This window comes from Mus musculus, chromosome 15 (genome assembly GCF_000001635.26).
Source record: "Mus musculus strain C57BL/6J chromosome 15, GRCm38.p6 C57BL/6J".
Lineage (NCBI taxonomy): Eukaryota > Metazoa > Chordata > Mammalia > Rodentia > Muridae > Mus > Mus musculus.
Genome location: NC_000081.6, coordinates 12025060 through 12033206, shown reverse-complemented (window position 1 = coordinate 12033206; position 8147 = coordinate 12025060). Strand labels below are relative to the sequence as shown.

Sequence of the window (8147 nt, the reverse complement as noted above, 5' to 3'; positions counted from 1 at the left end):
CCTGGCTTTGTGTTCCTTCCTGCCTACTTTATGTTTCCAGATGAAACACACACACACACACACACACACACACACACACACACACACACACACACCGCCTTTATATTTTAATATGCCCTAGGTAGCACAATAGCTAGGCAATGCCTCCTCTCCATAATGTTAGAATCCACTCTCCTACTGATAACTCAGAGTTATAACTTACTAATTTCTAACTTCCATCTTGGCTGCTCTTGACCCAATTAGGCAGCCCTCTGGGCCACATTCTCTTGGCCCTTAGCCTGTGGTGGCTCTCCTCCTCCCTCCTGCTTGGTGTTGTTCTTCCATGGTGGCCTTTTCTCTCCTTCTCTCTTCTGCGTGTCTTCTCTATCCCAAAGCTGCTACTTCTCTCAGCTCCTTACTCAAAGCACCACCAAAGCTCAACCCTACCTATTTCTCTTCTCCCAGTTATTGGCTGTTGGCATCATTATTCACCAATCACAATCAATTGGAAGTGGGGGGGAGGGTCACAGGGGCTATGTGCAGACTCTTTTGTCTTTGAGGGCCCCAAAATTAGCATTAGAATACAAGCCACATTAGGCCAAGCCACTATACACTGCCGCCTATCCACATCCAGTTCCTGCTGTTGAAGCTTGAGTGTGGTCTAACCTGGGGTATGTTTAGTGAAAACTTTTAAAATCGCAGAAAGCATTTTTTTAAAAAAAATTTATTTTATAGTTCTAAAGGCTGAGATGTCCAAGGGGGCCACATTTGGTGAGGCCCTTCTGCCTAGTGGGGATTCTGCAGGGTACCACGGGGGGGGGGGGGAAGGGAGGGACGGGGGGGGGGGGGGGGGGACTTGTGGCTGTGAGTCTCTCTGCCTAAGAAGCCACTCTTGTGACCATGAGGGCCCCGTCCCCAGGAACTCATCCAATCCTGATTGCCTTCCAAAGGCCTCAGTTCCAAACACCATTAACATAGAACTTTGGGGGACTAAATTTCTTAGCGAACTTTGCATATATATATTTTTTTAATTTTAAAGATTTATGTGAAGATTGTGGCAGTGGTAGTGATTATGGTAGAGGTGGTTTTTGTGTTTTGTAAAAAATGAAAAGGAGTCGTTCATTTCCTCTACAAAGGAGACGCTGGGTGGAGCCCGCCCTTCCTCTTGGCTGGATGCTAAATTGTGGGAGGGGCTACAGGTTGGAGGGTCCCTGCTCCGTGCGCCCAACTTGAAGCTGAATTTTAATCCTAAATCCTTAGAGCATACCTTCAATCATAACTGAAGTGAGCTACAGGCGAAATGGAAGCATCTCCACGTTCCCTGACCTCCTATACCCTGGGTCCCCTTGACCAGAAGTTCAGTTGAGAGCAGCTTTGGGAGCTGGAAGCACACTTCAAGATGGAACCATACCCAGACCTCCAGGCTCGAAAGATCATGGCCACCAGACTGAAACTGAAAGAGGAACAAATTGAGGCTTGGTTCATCCAGAGATCCTTGGAGGAGGAGATGCGGCCCCCCTTGGCCAGGCTGCAGCAGCCTGCCCGGGATGGTACCTCTTCTCCTTCCCACAAAGCCCTCTGCTGCAGGCCACCAAGCTGGAAGTACAGGCTCATTCCCATCAATGCCCCTGAGTCCTCGACCAGCTGTAAGCACAGTTGCTGATCCTCCTTCCCCATGGGCCACTCCAACATGTACCACAAAAACTGTTTCCCCAATTCCCCACCCCCTATCAGAGGCCTGGCTGCACCAAACTCATCAAATGGTGGATGCCTCCCAGAACCCTCGGGGTCAATGTTTGAATACCTGGGTGCCAGGACAGATGACATTGGACAGAAATGGTGCAGAAATGGTGTTGAGTCTCCACCTAGGGCTTCCACTTGAATGTCCAGGGCCAAACCCCACTGGTGTGATTCCACTTCTTTTAACAGCCTCCCCTCAAAAGTGGCCTCTCCTTCAGGCTAGCTATCAACTAAATGTGCAGCACAGTATCACACTGACTTCTTGCCTCCTTTCCTAAGGCATGGTTACAGACTGACATACACTGCCAGAACAACCACTTCCCAAGAGATTGACTGGTTAACAAGGCTGGATTTTTATCCCCTCTGACCTTGATCACTCATGTTGTACCAATGAGTATTTTATTGGTTTGTGTGTGATTGTTTTTTTTTTTTTTTTTTTTTTTTTTTTGGTCTATTGGTGTTTCTGAGGCACCTGCTTGGGGATTTAGATCTTGGAGTGGCTCATTGATAACATGAAATTGTTGACAAATAAAATTGGTTTTTAACAAAAAAATGAAAAGGAGAACCAGAAATATGTTTGTAGAGGCATGGTATGGTGGAGGGGAAGGGGGTGCCTCTGCGGGCCCATGCTGAGGCATCCCTTCCCCCTGAGGGACCAGCCATATGATGGATATAGTATAGAATAGAATTTATTTAAGGCATAGGGAGGGGAGTTGAAAATGAAGTAGAGGCAGAAAAAGGCAGGGAGAGAGAGAGAGAGAGAGAGAGAGAGAGAGAGAGAGAGAGAGAAGAGAGAGAAGTCGAGGTCAGCATGAACATGTGGAGAGAGAGGGGGTGGAGGGGAATGGGGAGGGAAGGGGCAGAGAGAGAAGAGGGATGATAGAGGGGAAGAGAGTAAGAGAGGGAGGAGAGGGCTAGCAGCCCCTTTTATAGTGAGTCAGGCACACTTGCCTGTTGCCAAGTAACCGTTGGGTGGAGCCTAGACGACATTCTAACAGTGGTGCTGATGTTGGTGGTGATTCCAGGAGCAATGGTGGTGGTAATGATCGTGGTGACTCATGGTGGTGGTTATTGTGGTTGTGGTGGAGACTGGTGATGATTGTGGTTACAGTGATAATTGTGCTGTTAGGAGCAAAGGCATATTTGGATCTGCCCATGAAGTCATGTGTCCATGAAGGTACCTGACAAGATGACCCTCACCTACCACTTTATCTATGGCTGCTCCTTGGATGACCCTCATTTCTGTCAACTTGGTGCTTTGGATCGCGTGTACTCTGTGATTCTATGCTATTCTGCAGTTTTGTTTGCCAGTAGCCCTCTGCTCTAAAACAATAGGAGCACAGAGCTGCAGCCTCCAGGCTTCCTTCCCTCTTGTTGGTCCTGCTGCCTGCTTCGCCTGTACTCACCATAAAGCACGTTCTAAGCTGACCATAGAGTTAGTAAGGACACAGGCATTTGGAAGCTATAGTCAGAGGGTTCTACCTTCCGTCTGTCTCTCTCTCATTTAATCTTGTTATTTTTTCCATCTGCTCTTATCCCTACCAAGTAGCAGTGGACACAGAGTGGCTTCTTTGCTGGAAGTGGACAACAGGTAAAAGAGAAAACAAAAAATCAGTGAAGGATATTATTGCTGCAGGATATTTGATCACACTATGAGCCCTGAGATTGTGTTGCACATTTGAAAAGCCTGTTTCTAGTTGTGGTGTGGTTCAGCCTTAGCACACAGCTTCAATGTCTCTGGAAGGGGATACAGACACGCCCTTAGTACACCTATAATCCCAAACAATGGAGGTAAACTTAGTGTGTATAAGGAAGCATCAAGTTTGAAAGTGATGTCTAATTGAGTGGCAGACAAAGTGACAAATCAGAGAGAGAGATTTGACAGAATAGGATGTGCCCAGCTCTCAGGAGAAGAGCAAGAAATGAGAGGCGACTTAAGACAGAGCAGCACAGGGTTGGTGAGATGGCTCAGGTGGCTCACAACCACCTGTAATGAGATCTGATGCCCTCTTCAGGGGTGTCTGAAGACAGCTACAGTGTACTTACTGATAATAAATAAATAAATCTTTAAAAAAATTAAAAAAAAGAAAGAGAGAGAGAGAGCAGCACAGAGAAAGAGAAGGAGAGAAAGGAGGCAGCTTTTCCGGGTCCGTTGTACAGAGTCAGGTTGGAGAATAAACCAGAGAATGAAAAGGAGCCAGAAGATTAGAGCAGATCTCCAGAGTTGGTTTCAGGCCAAGCAGAGCAAAATGTCAAAGGCTGAGAGAGAATTCAGATTGAATCAGTCAGCTTGGAGGGGAGTTTGAGCCAGAACAGCTGCGTTGAGCCAGCCAGTGGGAGATCAGAAAGAACTAGGAAGGGTGAGCTTATTCAGTAGCCAGTCTCAGGAGGCTGGAAACATTCTAGGCCTAGATTAGATCCTATGGAGGCTAGATGCTTCTAAGACTAAGCCTAGGTTAGCAGATGGAGGCAGTAAGCCTCTGAGGTGACTATTACATCAGGCAAATAAAAGTTAGTTTCACATGTATGCACATACTCGGGAACTTCAGGTCATCTGTCCAGAACCAACAGCTAGAACGCCTGGAACCATCACCACCTGGGCCTTTCCAAAGCCACAACCAAAGGCCGACTCGGCGGAGAGCTTAGGCACACTGACGCGCGAGAGCCGTCTAGTGCCAGCTTCAGCTGAATTGCCTACTGAGTTTAATGTTGAGTGGGTCCTGTTCTCCGGCGTCTTCAGAGGACATTTATGTGCAATCAGGGGGTGCTGCTGAATGGTGGGATCTGAAATTGTTCACGCCCGACTCTAGTGATGCTACAGCTTTTGGTTGGAGGAGCCACACTCAGACTGGTGAAATCTTCGAGGCTGTTTTGATACTGCTCAAGCTCTGGGTGGAAACAGCAAGCATGTGCTTGCTCACCCCCACCCCCACCCCCAAGATTCTATGCGTTGTTAATGAGGCTCTGCCTAGGTGTTATCCTGACTTCTCATACATGCCTGCTCCTTACCCCACCCCCGCACCCCTTAGCTGGTTCCTCTACCCTGACCCATATTCTGTATCCTTGCCTTAACTATTCCCATGACTTGATCTTGTCACCCTGAGTGTCTATTCAAACTGAAGACAGAATTGAAAATCTGTAGATTTCAACTTGCCAAATAAGAAAGTCCTCCTTGTTCTTTGGAGACAGGTGTGCGTGAGACCTGAACAGGTAAGGCAGTGTGGTTACAGAGCTGCTTTTTCTCCTTTGGTACGCCAGTATAATTTCCAACACCGTGTGTTGTATTCCTCTAAATAATCTCTTTCAACCTTGAGAGAGGAACCCAGACTGTAAAGAGAGCTGGTCTTTGATATAGGTGGAGAGCAACAGGGAACTCTATTTTTGCCTGCATGGAATACACTCATTCTCTCAGGGCTTGGGGATGTGCTCATGGGATGGGGGTGGGGCTATAGAATAGAGAAGTGGTAAGAGTCTCTTGTTCGGTTTGGAGAACTTCTGAAGTCCAGGCTAGCATACCTTTGATCTCCATTAGTTAAAAATAGGAAAGCAGGCAGTGAAAGTAGAAGCTTGAAAAGAGGCTGACCCGTGGTTCTCTTCTGACAAGGATAGTCACCCGCCATCAGTGCCAAATGCTCTTGTGAACCTAAATGACAGAGAGGGCTTTCCAGGTAACAGGCTTAATGGGGGAGAGTAGTGACCAGCAATGCCATGGCAACCGTGGGCATGTTCAGGGAGGGAGAGAGAAGCAACGGGTTTGGAAGGTAAAATGGGGAGGACACGTAAGTCATTTTGAGCAGAAAGGAACATTGCCTTATGAACTTATTGTGGGAATTGACGTCAGTTCAGTGATGGACAGTGTCCCAGGCAATTGTTTTTTATGTCCTTGTGTCTCAAGTACCTTGTCACAAAGGTTCGGTTTGTAAAGTCCTTTGCAAATGTTCTGATTACAGGCCTTGGTTCTGATTAGAGCCCTTCAGTGGGTCTTTGTGATGGCTCTTATCATAGCCCGTGTGCGGGAGGACCCTCCCTTCTCAGTCTCCTGACTCTTGTTTGACACAATGTTGGTATGGGCAGTGTTGACCATAATCTAATAGTGAATTGTCCGGCAGCAGTCACTGGACTCAATGGCAGTGAATCTAGAAAAGGGTTCCTGACTCCAGCGCTGCTGAAATGTGGCGCTGGTTCAGAGTGAGATCTCCTGAGCCTAGGAAGGTAGCCATGGACAGCCAGCACTATTCCCATGGCAACGTCTCCAGGCGCAGATTCCCAGTGATGCTGGGAATGATCTGCTAGCATCCTCTGGGGAAGTGTAACAGTGACTCCACATCCCACCTGAGGGCCTGATTCAGAAGGGCTGTGTGTGTGTGTGCCTGGTTAAGTGTGTGTGTGCCTGGTTAAGTGTGTGTGTGTGTGTGTGTGTGTGTGTGTGTGTGTATGAGCCTGGTTAACTGTGTCTGTGTGTGTGTGTGTGTATGCATGTTTCTTCTTTCATTTTTTCTAGTGAACTATGTTTTAATATATCCCTTGTGCCTCCTTTTTACTTAGTCCTTTTGGGAAGCAAGCCTTAGCACAACAACTGTTGAAAATATCTTTGTTTGGCAAAATCTTTTCATCTATCAGAAAAAAAAAATCACTCACTTGGTAAATACTTACTGAACAACTACTATACATCACACATGCACTGTTCTAGGCTCTGGGCAGATAGTGTGAATAAGACGTAACAGGGTCTTCACCGAATTCCAAACTAGTTAAAAACGGTTTAAAAAGAGGAGTAGAGCTTTCTGGATCTAAGATTCTGTTGTTTGGTTCCTAGTGCTACTGTTGCTATGAAATTCTATAGCCCATATTGGGAACCACTGATCTTAGGGTCCTAGATGGGGAGAAATAAAGTCAGCACAGGGTTTTTAGGTTCCTCACTCATAAAATGGGGACAAAGACACCTCAAGGCTCATCATGAGTTGCAAAAAACCAAGCCGCTGCCACCACTGCCGGGAATCCTCAGCAGGTGAGCCACCGACTCGAGTGCTTGATGCTCAGCTGGAGCCTTCTCTTTGGTTTCCTGATAGGTTCAAGATACCTATCATTGGTTGGGGTCAAGTTGGAGAAAATACGAATGTGTCTGGAGGGGTCTTGAAAAATGGACTCGAAGCTCAACTGGGAAAATAAAGAACATGAAACAAAGAACCAAGTAGAGGCTCTGCCACCTCCACAGTGTTAAGAGCTGCATGTGTGCAGTGGGGCAGCTGCCCCCGGACTTCCTCTAAAAGCTAAACAGAACTCACCGTATGACTCAGTAATTCCACTCCTAGGCATACACGAAAGAGAGCCAGAAACATACATTACAATAAAACCCACATACAAAAGTATACAACACCATTAAACACAAACATACATTATATTAAGACCTATATACAAGAGAATACATCATCATAAGCACAAAGGCCAAAATTTGAAACAACCCAAGTCCATACCAACTAATGAATGAATAAAATATTATGAGTATGCCAATTTTAAAAAGTAAAGTAAGTTTAGTGAAATACTACTCAGCCATTAAAAAGTAATGAAATCTTGCATACAATAACATTTATATTTCGGAAAAATAAAGGTGAAAAGGTCAGACATATATTTTTGCTGCCACTTATACAAAATGTCTAGAGTAAGAAAATATATAGAATCAAATTAGTTTAGTATGGTATAAGCAGGGTATGATAGGGCACCCCTGGAAACCCAGCATTTACATACAGGAAGTAGAGGCAGGATAGAAGGCTAAGGTTATCCTCAACTACAAAGTAAGTTAGAGGATAGCCTGAACTTAAGAGACCCTTTCTCAAAAAGACAAACGATGCATTTTATACAATCTAGGAACTAAGAAAATGTTCCCAGCGCGCCCTGCCTCGGTTGGCACACATATAGGCTGCAGAGAGAGTGCAGCTGGCTTCAGATGACAAATCCCTCCGCCCTGACACTCTTCCTTTGCAGCAGGTTCAAGAATAAGAGGGTGGCTGCTTATTATAGCGTTACATTGTTTACATATGTTTCGACCTCAGCCGCAGGGATGACTTGGTAGTTTTCAAATGCTAGGAGTTGCGGGTCTTAAACTCTTTTCTAGAAGCTTCACCAGGCCCTCGCTGGTGGGTGGTCTTGAAGTGATCTTGGGTGGTTCTGCCTGCCCACTGCACCAAGACAGCAAGGTTTTGACTGCGTGTAGCACCTTGAACAAGCTCACCAGGCTCCTGTTGGCTGGTCCAGAAAGTGTTTTTAGGAGGAGCATCGTGAATCCGTGCTCTGTGTGAAATGTGTTAGGACAGAAGGCGTTTTCAAGCTGAGACGCCCAAGGATGGGGAAGGATGCCTGGCAGAGAGTGAATCAAGTCGCACTTTGCTTTCCCTCCCATTCCAGTTTCAGGTTTCCATCCCCAACGCTCTTGC

At 46.3% G+C, this 8147-nt stretch overlaps 1 pseudogene; it reads left to right on the top strand.

Moving 5' to 3' along the window:
- The first annotated feature begins 1248 nt into the window (after positions 1 to 1248).
- Gm2559 lies at positions 1249 to 2036 on the top strand (annotated as a pseudogene).
- Positions 2037 to 8147: the final 6111 nt, after the last annotated feature.